Source organism: Heptranchias perlo, chromosome 9 (assembly GCF_035084215.1).
Source record: "Heptranchias perlo isolate sHepPer1 chromosome 9, sHepPer1.hap1, whole genome shotgun sequence".
In the NCBI taxonomy this organism is placed as follows: Eukaryota; Metazoa; Chordata; class Chondrichthyes; order Hexanchiformes; family Hexanchidae; genus Heptranchias; species Heptranchias perlo.
Window position 1 is genome coordinate 1728384 of NC_090333.1, and position 14491 is coordinate 1742874.

Sequence of the window (14491 nt, forward strand, 5' to 3'; positions counted from 1 at the left end):
CTTGCAGTTCTATATTACAACAACAACGCGCTGCATTGAAACTAAAAGTTAGATTTTCAATCCCATAGTCCACCAATCGGATGGGAGACGGTGTGTGTCTGTGTGTGTGTGTGTGAGAGTCAGTGTCAGTCAGTCTCTCTCTCTCTCTCTCTCTCTCTCTCACTCTAACTCTAACTCTAACTCAGAGCTGCTGTGGAAGGAAACCTTTTTAAAAAGAACTTGCATATTGAAAAAAAGATGTGTCTCAAGCTGCCGGGCCCTGTCCATTGTCACGTTAATGGCAGGGCGGGCAGGACTGCTTTGACCAGGAGACCTGTTTTCTGGGACGCAGGTGTGAGATTCCAGGGGACCTGCTTTGTGCTGATTTCCCTGCGTGCGTGCGTCCGTCCCTCCCTGCCTCCCTCCCCCCAGGCCTTCCTTCTGAACACCTTTGTCGTTTAATCGAGGGTCAAAAGCCTGCCTGTGAAAGGGAAGGATCAGCCGGTCGGCCCCCTGCTGGTCGCTGCTGCCAGCGCAGCGCAGCGCAGCAGGCGTGCGTGTCCTCAGCCTCTTGTACAAGTTCCCAGGGAGTTGAGGCAGTTCCCTCCGGTGGTCTAGTGGTCTAAGACGCAACCTTTTAAACTCGTTGAGACCCGGGTTCGAATCCCGGTCGGGGGGATGACTTTCTGGTGCAGATTAATTGGCACCACTCAAAGAAAGTCTCCCCTCCTGAGCGCTAATGCTCCACCCTCACCACCGCCACCTTTTCCTCTCCTTGACAAACAGACAGACAGTCCAGTTCGGGAGCGCAGCTTGCATTTGAAAGCAGACCCTGCTTGTTCAAAGTCAACGGCACCAAGTTATTTTGCACTTTGAATTATATCGCTACGTGCGAGCGGCATTCAGCCGAGGAGAAGAAAGAAATACCACTGAGCTGAGAAAGTAAGTGTAATATATCAGCTTTATTCTCAGTAATAATACATACACACACACACACACACACACACACACAGAGACGCTGGGAAAGAGCTGTTTTTCCTTTTGAATATCTCCCCACAGGGAGGTGCACCGTTCCCAGAGACACTGCAATACTGGGTCGATGCGTGGAGTGGACGGAGCAAGCCCCTGTTCCATCTCCCTGTTCCAAAAATCAATTTAATATATGGTCCCCAGATAGGGGACGTATCAGATATTAAACTGATAAGAACAGATACTACACTTGATCTTAGCCAAAAGGCCGAGAAGCGATGACGCGCTCGATGCGAATTGATCTCGGCTCCTGTTTGCACTCCCTCTTTGGTCTCTGGCTGCCTGTGTTTAATGCAGTCTAGAAGCACTGCCGTTCTCTCCCACTCTGGCCACATTTTTGCCACCGTTTCTAATTGCAACAGTGGATGAGTTTAAAGATTTTTTTCCCTTTCTTGCCAGGATTGCTTGACAGATTGGTAAATTTGCCAGTAGGCCACCAATCAGATGGGAGAGGGTTGGGTCTCACCGGACCTCCGTCAGTCAGTCTCAGTCACTAACGAACTGCCGTGGAAGGAGACCTCTTTAAGGAAAACTAGTGACGTGATGTGACGTGTCTCACAGTGAGTGAGTGAGATTGCAACGGCCAATTGAGAAAGAGGTGAGGTGCTGACAATCGGCAGCTCGTGTTGAAACATTCATTCCACGGCAGGCAAGACCAATGAAAAAAAATACTGCAGAGGCTGGCTCGGCTGGCTGGCTGGCTGGCTGGCTGGAAATGGGAAATAAAAACACAAGACGTGTTAAAGGCTGGCTAAACTGTCGAAAGAAACAAGGCGTTAATGTTTCAGAAGTGCCTATTGAAAGGTGTCTCTCAAGCTGCTCCCTGACTGGGCCCTGTCCATTGTCATGTTAATCGCTGGTTAAACTGTCGGAAGAAACAAGGCGTTAATGTTTCAGAAGTGCATATTGAAAAATGTCTTTCAAACTGCTCCCTGACTGGGCCCCGTTCATTGTCATGTTAATCCCAGGGCGGGGCGGGACTGCTTTGACCAGGAGACCTGTTTTCCGGGACGCAGGTGTGACATTCCAGGGAGGCACCTACTTTGTGCTGATTCGAAACTACGACTACAACGGCAACTTGCAGTTCTATATTACAACAACAACGCGCTGCATTGAAACTAAAAGTTAGATTTTCAATCCCATAGTCCACCAATCGGATGGGAGACGGTGTGTGTCTGTGTGTGTGTGTGTGAGAGTCAGTGTCAGTCAGTCTCTCTCTCTCTCTCTCTCTCTCTCTCACTCTAACTCTAACTCTAACTCAGAGCTGCTGTGGAAGGAAACCTTTTTAAAAAGAACTTGCATATTGAAAAAAAGATGTGTCTCAAGCTGCCGGGCCCTGTCCATTGTCACGTTAATGGCAGGGCGGGCAGGACTGCTTTGACCAGGAGACCTGTTTTCTGGGACGCAGGTGTGAGATTCCAGGGGACCTGCTTTGTGCTGATTTCCCTGCGTGCGTGCGTCCGTCCCTCCCTGCCTCCCTCCCCCCAGGCCTTCCTTCTGAACACCTTTGTCGTTTAATCGAGGGTCAAAAGCCTGCCTGTGAAAGGGAAGGATCAGCCGGTCGGCCCCCTGCTGGTCGCTGCTGCCAGCGCAGCGCAGCGCAGCAGGCGTGCGTGTCCTCAGCCTCTTGTACAAGTTCCCAGGGAGTTGAGGCAGTTCCCTCCGGTGGTCTAGTGGTCTAAGACGCAACCTTTTAAACTCGTTGAGACCCGGGTTCGAATCCCGGTCGGGGGGATGACTTTCTGGTGCAGATTAATTGGCACCACTCAAAGAAAGTCTCCCCTCCTGAGCGCTAATGCTCCACCCTCACCACCGCCACCTTTTCCTCTCCTTGACAAACAGACAGACAGTCCAGTTCGGGAGCGCAGCTTGCATTTGAAAGCAGACCCTGCTTGTTCAAAGTCAACGGCACCAAGTTATTTTGCACTTTGAATTATATCGCTACGTGCGAGCGGCATTCAGCCGAGGAGAAGAAAGAAATACCACTGAGCTGAGAAAGTAAGTGTAATATATCAGCTTTATTCTCAGTAATAATACATACACACACATACACACACACACACACAGAGACGCTGGGAAAGAGCTGTTTTTCCTTTTGAATATCTCCCCACAGGGAGGTGCACCGTTCCCAGAGACACTGCAATACTGGGTCGATGCGTGGAGTGGACGGAGCAAGCCCCTGTTCCATCTCCCTGTTCCAAAAATCAATTTAATATATGGTCCCCAGATAGGGGACGTATCAGATATTAAACTGATAAGAACAGATTTTTTTTTTTTTTTTTTTTTTTTTTTTTTTTTTTTTTTTTTTTCTGACACTCTGGGGTGCCTTATTGCCTTACAGATTCATTCCAGATTCCTTGCAGTGACATTACATCAAGCCAAAGCTCTACAAGCCAAAGCTCTACACTCTGCCCGAGGGGATTTCTCCCTGACTGCATCCCCCCGGCATACAATGGCAGGAAGGCTCCAAATGGTTGCCTTCCCCCACTTGACCACTTGATCTTAGCCAAAAGGCCGAGAAGCGATGACGCGCTCGATGCGAATTGATCTCGGCTCCTGTTTGCACTCCCTCTTTGGTCTCTGGCTGCCTGTGTTTAATGCAGTCTAGAAGCACTGCCGTTCTCTCCCACTCTGGCCACATTTTTGCCACCGTTTCTAATTGCAACAGTGGATGAGTTTAAAGATTTTTTTCCCTTTCTTGCCAGGATTGCTTGACAGATTGGTAAATTTGCCAGTAGGCCACCAATCAGATGGGAGAGGGTTGGGTCTCACCGGACCTCCGTCAGTCAGTCTCAGTCACTAACGAACTGCCGTGGAAGGAGACCTCTTTAAGGAAAACTAGTGACGTGATGTGACGTGTCTCACAGTGAGTGAGTGAGATTGCAACGGCCAATTGAGAAAGAGGTGAGGTGCTGACAATCGGCAGCTCGTGTTGAAACATTCATTCCACGGCAGGCAAGACCAATGAAAAAAAATACTGCAGAGGCTGGCTCGGCTGGCTGGCTGGCTGGCTGGCTGGAAATGGGAAATAAAAACACAAGACGTGTTAAAGGCTGGCTAAACTGTCGAAAGAAACAAGGCGTTAATGTTTCAGAAGTGCCTATTGAAAGGTGTCTCTCAAGCTGCTCCCTGACTGGGCCCTGTCCATTGTCATGTTAATCGCTGGTTAAACTGTCGGAAGAAACAAGGCGTTAATGTTTCAGAAGTGCATATTGAAAAATGTCTTTCAAACTGCTCCCTGACTGGGCCCCGTTCATTGTCATGTTAATCCCAGGGCGGGGCGGGACTGCTTTGACCAGGAGACCTGTTTTCCGGGACGCAGGTGTGACATTCCAGGGAGGCACCTACTTTGTGCTGATTCGAAACTACGACTACAACGGCAACTTGCAGTTCTATATTACAACAACAACGCGCTGCATTGAAACTAAAAGTTAGATTTTCAATCCCATAGTCCACCAATCGGATGGGAGACGGTGTGTGTCTGTGTGTGTGTGTGTGAGAGTCAGTGTCAGTCAGTCTCTCTCTCTCTCTCTCTCTCTCTCTCACTCTAACTCTAACTCTAACTCAGAGCTGCTGTGGAAGGAAACCTTTTTAAAAAGAACTTGCATATTGAAAAAAAGATGTGTCTCAAGCTGCCGGGCCCTGTCCATTGTCACGTTAATGGCAGGGCGGGCAGGACTGCTTTGACCAGGAGACCTGTTTTCTGGGACGCAGGTGTGAGATTCCAGGGGACCTGCTTTGTGCTGATTTCCCTGCGTGCGTGCGTCCGTCCCTCCCTGCCTCCCTCCCCCCAGGCCTTCCTTCTGAACACCTTTGTCGTTTAATCGAGGGTCAAAAGCCTGCCTGTGAAAGGGAAGGATCAGCCGGTCGGCCCCCTGCTGGTCGCTGCTGCCAGCGCAGCGCAGCGCAGCAGGCGTGCGTGTCCTCAGCCTCTTGTACAAGTTCCCAGGGAGTTGAGGCAGTTCCCTCCGGTGGTCTAGTGGTCTAAGACGCAACCTTTTAAACTCGTTGAGACCCGGGTTCGAATCCCGGTCGGGGGGATGACTTTCTGGTGCAGATTAATTGGCACCACTCAAAGAAAGTCTCCCCTCCTGAGCGCTAATGCTCCACCCTCACCACCGCCACCTTTTCCTCTCCTTGACAAACAGACAGACAGTCCAGTTCGGGAGCGCAGCTTGCATTTGAAAGCAGACCCTGCTTGTTCAAAGTCAACGGCACCAAGTTATTTTGCACTTTGAATTATATCGCTACGTGCGAGCGGCATTCAGCCGAGGAGAAGAAAGAAATACCACTGAGCTGAGAAAGTAAGTGTAATATATCAGCTTTATTCTCAGTAATAATACATACACACACATACACACACACACACACAGAGACGCTGGGAAAGAGCTGTTTTTCCTTTTGAATATCTCCCCACAGGGAGGTGCACCGTTCCCAGAGACACTGCAATACTGGGTCGATGCGTGGAGTGGACGGAGCAAGCCCCTGTTCCATCTCCCTGTTCCAAAAATCAATTTAATATATGGTCCCCAGATAGGGGACGTATCAGATATTAAACTGATAAGAACAGATTTTTTTTTTTTTTTTTTTTTTTTTTTTTTTTTTTTTTTTTTTTCTGACACTCTGGGGTGCCTTATTGCCTTACAGATTCATTCCAGATTCCTTGCAGTGACATTACATCAAGCCAAAGCTCTACAAGCCAAAGCTCTACACTCTGCCCGAGGGGATTTCTCCCTGACTGCATCCCCCCGGCATACAATGGCAGGAAGGCTCCAAATGGTTGCCTTCCCCCACTTGACCACTTGATCTTAGCCAAAAGGCCGAGAAGCGATGACGCGCTCGATGCGAATTGATCTCGGCTCCTGTTTGCACTCCCTCTTTGGTCTCTGGCTGCCTGTGTTTAATGCAGTCTAGAAGCACTGCCGTTCTCTCCCACTCTGGCCACATTTTTGCCACCGTTTCTAATTGCAACAGTGGATGAGTTTAAAGATTTTTTTCCCTTTCTTGCCAGGATTGCTTGACAGATTGGTAAATTTGCCAGTAGGCCACCAATCAGATGGGAGAGGGTTGGGTCTCACCGGACCTCCGTCAGTCAGTCTCAGTCACTAACGAACTGCCGTGGAAGGAGACCTCTTTAAGGAAAACTAGTGACGTGATGTGACGTGTCTCACAGTGAGTGAGTGAGATTGCAACGGCCAATTGAGAAAGAGGTGAGGTGCTGACAATCGGCAGCTCGTGTTGAAACATTCATTCCACGGCAGGCAAGACCAATGAAAAAAAATACTGCAGAGGCTGGCTCGGCTGGCTGGCTGGCTGGCTGGCTGGAAATGGGAAATAAAAACACAAGACGTGTTAAAGGCTGGCTAAACTGTCGAAAGAAACAAGGCGTTAATGTTTCAGAAGTGCCTATTGAAAGGTGTCTCTCAAGCTGCTCCCTGACTGGGCCCTGTCCATTGTCATGTTAATCGCTGGTTAAACTGTCGGAAGAAACAAGGCGTTAATGTTTCAGAAGTGCATATTGAAAAATGTCTTTCAAACTGCTCCCTGACTGGGCCCCGTTCATTGTCATGTTAATCCCAGGGCGGGGCGGGACTGCTTTGACCAGGAGACCTGTTTTCCGGGACGCAGGTGTGACATTCCAGGGAGGCACCTACTTTGTGCTGATTCGAAACTACGACTACAACGGCAACTTGCAGTTCTATATTACAACAACAACGCGCTGCATTGAAACTAAAAGTTAGATTTTCAATCCCATAGTCCACCAATCGGATGGGAGACGGTGTGTGTCTGTGTGTGTGTGTGTGAGAGTCAGTGTCAGTCAGTCTCTCTCTCTCTCTCTCTCTCTCTCTCACTCTAACTCTAACTCTAACTCAGAGCTGCTGTGGAAGGAAACCTTTTTAAAAAGAACTTGCATATTGAAAAAAAGATGTGTCTCAAGCTGCCGGGCCCTGTCCATTGTCACGTTAATGGCAGGGCGGGCAGGACTGCTTTGACCAGGAGACCTGTTTTCTGGGACGCAGGTGTGAGATTCCAGGGGACCTGCTTTGTGCTGATTTCCCTGCGTGCGTGCGTCCGTCCCTCCCTGCCTCCCTCCCCCCAGGCCTTCCTTCTGAACACCTTTGTCGTTTAATCGAGGGTCAAAAGCCTGCCTGTGAAAGGGAAGGATCAGCCGGTCGGCCCCCTGCTGGTCGCTGCTGCCAGCGCAGCGCAGCGCAGCAGGCGTGCGTGTCCTCAGCCTCTTGTACAAGTTCCCAGGGAGTTGAGGCAGTTCCCTCCGGTGGTCTAGTGGTCTAAGACGCAACCTTTTAAACTCGTTGAGACCCGGGTTCGAATCCCGGTCGGGGGGATGACTTTCTGGTGCAGATTAATTGGCACCACTCAAAGAAAGTCTCCCCTCCTGAGCGCTAATGCTCCACCCTCACCACCGCCACCTTTTCCTCTCCTTGACAAACAGACAGACAGTCCAGTTCGGGAGCGCAGCTTGCATTTGAAAGCAGACCCTGCTTGTTCAAAGTCAACGGCACCAAGTTATTTTGCACTTTGAATTATATCGCTACGTGCGAGCGGCATTCAGCCGAGGAGAAGAAAGAAATACCACTGAGCTGAGAAAGTAAGTGTGATATATCAGCTTTATTCTCAGTAATAATACATACACACACACACACACACACACACACACACACAGAGACGCTGGGAAAGAGCTGTTTTTCCTTTTGAATATCTCCCCACAGGGAGGTGCACCGTTCCCAGAGACACTGCAATACTGGGTCGATGCGTGGAGTGGACGGAGCAAGCCCCTGTTCCATCTCCCTGTTCCAAAAATCAATTTAATATATGGTCCCCAGATAGGGGACGTATCAGATATTAAACTGATAAGAACAGATTTTTTTTTTTTTTTTTTTTTTTTTTTTTTTTTTTTTTTTTTTTTCTGACACTCTGGGGTGCCTTATTGCCTTTCAGATTCATTCCAGATTCCTTGCAGTGACATTACATCAAGCCAAAGCTCTACAAGCCAAAGCTCTACACTCTGCCCGAGGGGATTTCTCCCTGACTGCATCCCCCCGGCATACAATGGCAGGAAGGCTCCAAATGGTTGCCTTCCCCCACTTGACCACTTGATCTTAGCCAAAAGGCCGAGAAGCGATGACGCGCTCGATGCGAATTGATCTCGGCTCCTGTTTGCACTCCCTCTTTGGTCTCTGGCTGCCTGTGTTTAATGCAGTCTAGAAGCACTGCCGTTCTCTCCCACTCTGGCCACATTTTTGCCACCGTTTCTAATTGCAACAGTGGATGAGTTTAAAGATTTTTTTCCCTTTCTTGCCAGGATTGCTTGACAGATTGGTAAATTTGCCAGTAGGCCACCAATCAGATGGGAGAGGGTTGGGTCTCACCGGACCTCCGTCAGTCAGTCTCAGTCACTAACGAACTGCCGTGGAAGGAGACCTCTTTAAGGAAAACTAGTGACGTGATGTGACGTGTCTCACAGTGAGTGAGTGAGATTGCAACGGCCAATTGAGAAAGAGGTGAGGTGCTGACAATCGGCAGCTCGTGTTGAAACATTCATTCCACGGCAGGCAAGACCAATGAAAAAAAATACTGCAGAGGCTGGCTCGGCTGGCTGGCTGGCTGGCTGGCTGGAAATGGGAAATAAAAACACAAGACGTGTTAAAGGCTGGCTAAACTGTCGAAAGAAACAAGGCGTTAATGTTTCAGAAGTGCCTATTGAAAGGTGTCTCTCAAGCTGCTCCCTGACTGGGCCCTGTCCATTGTCATGTTAATCGCTGGTTAAACTGTCGGAAGAAACAAGGCGTTAATGTTTCAGAAGTGCATATTGAAAAATGTCTTTCAAACTGCTCCCTGACTGGGCCCCGTTCATTGTCATGTTAATCCCAGGGCGGGGCGGGACTGCTTTGACCAGGAGACCTGTTTTCCGGGACGCAGGTGTGACATTCCAGGGAGGCACCTACTTTGTGCTGATTCGAAACTACGACTACAACGGCAACTTGCAGTTCTATATTACAACAACAACGCGCTGCATTGAAACTAAAAGTTAGATTTTCAATCCCATAGTCCACCAATCGGATGGGAGACGGTGTGTGTCTGTGTGTGTGTGTGTGAGAGTCAGTGTCAGTCAGTCTCTCTCTCTCTCTCTCTCTCTCTCTCACTCTAACTCTAACTCTAACTCAGAGCTGCTGTGGAAGGAAACCTTTTTAAAAAGAACTTGCATATTGAAAAAAAGATGTGTCTCAAGCTGCCGGGCCCTGTCCATTGTCACGTTAATGGCAGGGCGGGCAGGACTGCTTTGACCAGGAGACCTGTTTTCTGGGACGCAGGTGTGAGATTCCAGGGGACCTGCTTTGTGCTGATTTCCCTGCGTGCGTGCGTCCGTCCCTCCCTGCCTCCCTCCCCCCAGGCCTTCCTTCTGAACACCTTTGTCGTTTAATCGAGGGTCAAAAGCCTGCCTGTGAAAGGGAAGGATCAGCCGGTCGGCCCCCTGCTGGTCGCTGCTGCCAGCGCAGCGCAGCGCAGCAGGCGTGCGTGTCCTCAGCCTCTTGTACAAGTTCCCAGGGAGTTGAGGCAGTTCCCTCCGGTGGTCTAGTGGTCTAAGACGCAACCTTTTAAACTCGTTGAGACCCGGGTTCGAATCCCGGTCGGGGGGATGACTTTCTGGTGCAGATTAATTGGCACCACTCAAAGAAAGTCTCCCCTCCTGAGCGCTAATGCTCCACCCTCACCACCGCCACCTTTTCCTCTCCTTGACAAACAGACAGACAGTCCAGTTCGGGAGCGCAGCTTGCATTTGAAAGCAGACCCTGCTTGTTCAAAGTCAACGGCACCAAGTTATTTTGCACTTTGAATTATATCGCTACGTGCGAGCGGCATTCAGCCGAGGAGAAGAAAGAAATACCACTGAGCTGAGAAAGTAAGTGTAATATATCAGCTTTATTCTCAGTAATAATACATACACACACATACACACACACACACACAGAGACGCTGGGAAAGAGCTGTTTTTCCTTTTGAATATCTCCCCACAGGGAGGTGCACCGTTCCCAGAGACACTGCAATACTGGGTCGATGCGTGGAGTGGACGGAGCAAGCCCCTGTTCCATCTCCCTGTTCCAAAAATCAATTTAATATATGGTCCCCAGATAGGGGACGTATCAGATATTAAACTGATAAGAACAGATTTTTTTTTTTTTCTGACACTCTGGGGTGCCTTATTGCCTTACAGATTCATTCCAGATTCCTTGCAGTGACATTACATCAAGCCAAAGCTCTACAAGCCAAAGCTCTACACTCTGCCCGAGGGGATTTCTCCCTGACTGCATCCCCCCGGCATACAATGGCAGGAAGGCTCCAAATGGTTGCCTTCCCCCACTTGACCACTTGATCTTAGCCAAAAGGCCGAGAAGCGATGACGCGCTCGATGCGAATTGATCTCGGCTCCTGTTTGCACTCCCTCTTTGGTCTCTGGCTGCCTGTGTTTAATGCAGTCTAGAAGCACTGCCGTTCTCTCCCACTCTGGCCACATTTTTGCCACCGTTTCTAATTGCAACAGTGGATGAGTTTAAAGATTTTTTTCCCTTTCTTGCCAGGATTGCTTGACAGATTGGTAAATTTGCCAGTAGGCCACCAATCAGATGGGAGAGGGTTGGGTCTCACCGGACCTCCGTCAGTCAGTCTCAGTCACTAACGAACTGCCGTGGAAGGAGACCTCTTTAAGGAAAACTAGTGACGTGATGTGACGTGTCTCACAGTGAGTGAGTGAGATTGCAACGGCCAATTGAGAAAGAGGTGAGGTGCTGACAATCGGCAGCTCGTGTTGAAACATTCATTCCACGGCAGGCAAGACCAATGAAAAAAAATACTGCAGAGGCTGGCTCGGCTGGCTGGCTGGCTGGCTGGCTGGAAATGGGAAATAAAAACACAAGACGTGTTAAAGGCTGGCTAAACTGTCGAAAGAAACAAGGCGTTAATGTTTCAGAAGTGCCTATTGAAAGGTGTCTCTCAAGCTGCTCCCTGACTGGGCCCTGTCCATTGTCATGTTAATCGCTGGTTAAACTGTCGGAAGAAACAAGGCGTTAATGTTTCAGAAGTGCATATTGAAAAATGTCTTTCAAACTGCTCCCTGACTGGGCCCCGTTCATTGTCATGTTAATCCCAGGGCGGGGCGGGACTGCTTTGACCAGGAGACCTGTTTTCCGGGACGCAGGTGTGACATTCCAGGGAGGCACCTACTTTGTGCTGATTCGAAACTACGACTACAACGGCAACTTGCAGTTCTATATTACAACAACAACGCGCTGCATTGAAACTAAAAGTTAGATTTTCAATCCCATAGTCCACCAATCGGATGGGAGACGGTGTGTGTCTGTGTGTGTGTGTGTGAGAGTCAGTGTCAGTCAGTCTCTCTCTCTCTCTCTCTCTCTCTCTCACTCTAACTCTAACTCTAACTCAGAGCTGCTGTGGAAGGAAACCTTTTTAAAAAGAACTTGCATATTGAAAAAAAGATGTGTCTCAAGCTGCCGGGCCCTGTCCATTGTCACGTTAATGGCAGGGCGGGCAGGACTGCTTTGACCAGGAGACCTGTTTTCTGGGACGCAGGTGTGAGATTCCAGGGGACCTGCTTTGTGCTGATTTCCCTGCGTGCGTGCGTCCGTCCCTCCCTGCCTCCCTCCCCCCAGGCCTTCCTTCTGAACACCTTTGTCGTTTAATCGAGGGTCAAAAGCCTGCCTGTGAAAGGGAAGGATCAGCCGGTCGGCCCCCTGCTGGTCGCTGCTGCCAGCGCAGCGCAGCGCAGCAGGCGTGCGTGTCCTCAGCCTCTTGTACAAGTTCCCAGGGAGTTGAGGCAGTTCCCTCCGGTGGTCTAGTGGTCTAAGACGCAACCTTTTAAACTCGTTGAGACCCGGGTTCGAATCCCGGTCGGGGGGATGACTTTCTGGTGCAGATTAATTGGCACCACTCAAAGAAAGTCTCCCCTCCTGAGCGCTAATGCTCCACCCTCACCACCGCCACCTTTTCCTCTCCTTGACAAACAGACAGACAGTCCAGTTCGGGAGCGCAGCTTGCATTTGAAAGCAGACCCTGCTTGTTCAAAGTCAACGGCACCAAGTTATTTTGCACTTTGAATTATATCGCTACGTGCGAGCGGCATTCAGCCGAGGAGAAGAAAGAAATACCACTGAGCTGAGAAAGTAAGTGTAATATATCAGCTTTATTCTCAGTAATAATACATACACACACATACACACACACACACACAGAGACGCTGGGAAAGAGCTGTTTTTCCTTTTGAATATCTCCCCACAGGGAGGTGCACCGTTCCCAGAGACACTGCAATACTGGGTCGATGCGTGGAGTGGACGGAGCAAGCCCCTGTTCCATCTCCCTGTTCCAAAAATCAATTTAATATATGGTCCCCAGATAGGGGACGTATCAGATATTAAACTGATAAGAACAGATTTTTTTTTTTTTTTTTTTCTGACACTCTGGGGTGCCTTATTGCCTTACAGATTCATTCCAGATTCCTTGCAGTGACATTACATCAAGCCAAAGCTCTACAAGCCAAAGCTCTACACTCTGCCCGAGGGGATTTCTCCCTGACTGCATCCCCCCGGCATACAATGGCAGGAAGGCTCCAAATGGTTGCCTTCCCCCACTTGACCACTTGATCTTAGCCAAAAGGCCGAGAAGCGATGACGCGCTCGATGCGAATTGATCTCGGCTCCTGTTTGCACTCCCTCTTTGGTCTCTGGCTGCCTGTGTTTAATGCAGTCTAGAAGCACTGCCGTTCTCTCCCACTCTGGCCACATTTTTGCCACCGTTTCTAATTGCAACAGTGGATGAGTTTAAAGATTTTTTTCCCTTTCTTGCCAGGATTGCTTGACAGATTGGTAAATTTGCCAGTAGGCCACCAATCAGATGGGAGAGGGTTGGGTCTCACCGGACCTCCGTCAGTCAGTCTCAGTCACTAACGAACTGCCGTGGAAGGAGACCTCTTTAAGGAAAACTAGTGACGTGATGTGACGTGTCTCACAGTGAGTGAGTGAGATTGCAACGGCCAATTGAGAAAGAGGTGAGGTGCTGACAATCGGCAGCTCGTGTTGAAACATTCATTCCACGGCAGGCAAGACCAATGAAAAAAAATACTGCAGAGGCTGGCTCGGCTGGCTGGCTGGCTGGCTGGCTGGAAATGGGAAATAAAAACACAAGACGTGTTAAAGGCTGGCTAAACTGTCGAAAGAAACAAGGCGTTAATGTTTCAGAAGTGCCTATTGAAAGGTGTCTCTCAAGCTGCTCCCTGACTGGGCCCTGTCCATTGTCATGTTAATCGCTGGTTAAACTGTCGGAAGAAACAAGGCGTTAATGTTTCAGAAGTGCATATTGAAAAATGTCTTTCAAACTGCTCCCTGACTGGGCCCCGTTCATTGTCATGTTAATCCCAGGGCGGGGCGGGACTGCTTTGACCAGGAGACCTGTTTTCCGGGACGCAGGTGTGACATTCCAGGGAGGCACCTACTTTGTGCTGATTCGAAACTACGACTACAACGGCAACTTGCAGTTCTATATTACAACAACAACGCGCTGCATTGAAACTAAAAGTTAGATTTTCAATCCCATAGTCCACCAATCGGATGGGAGACGGTGTGTGTCTGTGTGTGTGTGTGTGAGAGTCAGTGTCAGTCAGTCTCTCTCTCTCTCTCTCTCTCTCTCTCACTCTAACTCTAACTCTAACTCAGAGCTGCTGTGGAAGGAAACCTTTTTAAAAAGAACTTGCATATTGAAAAAAAGATGTGTCTCAAGCTGCCGGGCCCTGTCCATTGTCACGTTAATGGCAGGGCGGGCAGGACTGCTTTGACCAGGAGACCTGTTTTCTGGGACGCAGGTGTGAGATTCCAGGGGACCTGCTTTGTGCTGATTTCCCTGCGTGCGTGCGTCCGTCCCTCCCTGCCTCCCTCCCCCCAGGCCTTCCTTCTGAACACCTTTGTCGTTTAATCGAGGGTCAAAAGCCTGCCTGTGAAAGGGAAGGATCAGCCGGTCGGCCCCCTGCTGGTCGCTGCTGCCAGCGCAGCGCAGCGCAGCAGGCGTGCGTGTCCTCAGCCTCTTGTACAAGTTCCCAGGGAGTTGAGGCAGTTCCCTCCGGTGGTCTAGTGGTCTAAGACGCAACCTTTTAAACTCGTTGAGACCCGGGTTCGAATCCCGGTCGGGGGGATGACTTTCTGGTGCAGATTAATTGGCACCACTCAAAGAAAGTCTCCCCTCCTGAGCGCTAATGCTCCACCCTCACCACCGCCACCTTTTCCTCTCCTTGACAAACAGACAGACAGTCCAGTTCGGGAGCGCAGCTTGCATTTGAAAGCAGACCCTGCTTGTTCAAAGTCAACGGCACCAAGTTATTTTGCACTTTGAATTATATCGCTACGTGCGAGCGGCATTCAGCCGAGGAGAAGAAAGAAATACCACTGAGCTGAGAAAGTAA

The 14491-nt window shown here is 49.6% G+C and overlaps 1 non-coding gene and 5 pseudogenes across 1 annotated transcript; all 6 read right to left on the reverse strand.

Annotated features, from left to right (window-relative positions):
• Window positions 1-1037: 1037 nt before the first annotated feature.
• LOC137325715 (U2 spliceosomal RNA) lies at window positions 1038-1228 on the reverse strand. The gene has a single exon (XR_010963958.1). It is a non-coding gene; the product is annotated as a U2 spliceosomal RNA (small nuclear RNA).
• A 1892-nt stretch (window positions 1229-3120) lies between these two features.
• On the reverse strand, window positions 3121-3291 carry LOC137325986 (U2 spliceosomal RNA; annotated as a pseudogene).
• A 2135-nt stretch (window positions 3292-5426) lies between these two features.
• Window positions 5427-5597, reverse strand: LOC137325987 (U2 spliceosomal RNA; annotated as a pseudogene).
• A 2141-nt stretch (window positions 5598-7738) lies between these two features.
• Window positions 7739-7909, reverse strand: LOC137325998 (U2 spliceosomal RNA; annotated as a pseudogene).
• Window positions 7910-10045: 2136 nt separating this feature from the next.
• Window positions 10046-10250, reverse strand: LOC137325835 (U2 spliceosomal RNA; annotated as a pseudogene).
• A 2070-nt stretch (window positions 10251-12320) lies between these two features.
• On the reverse strand, window positions 12321-12526 carry LOC137325879 (U2 spliceosomal RNA; annotated as a pseudogene).
• Between the last annotated feature and the right edge of the window lie 1965 nt (window positions 12527-14491).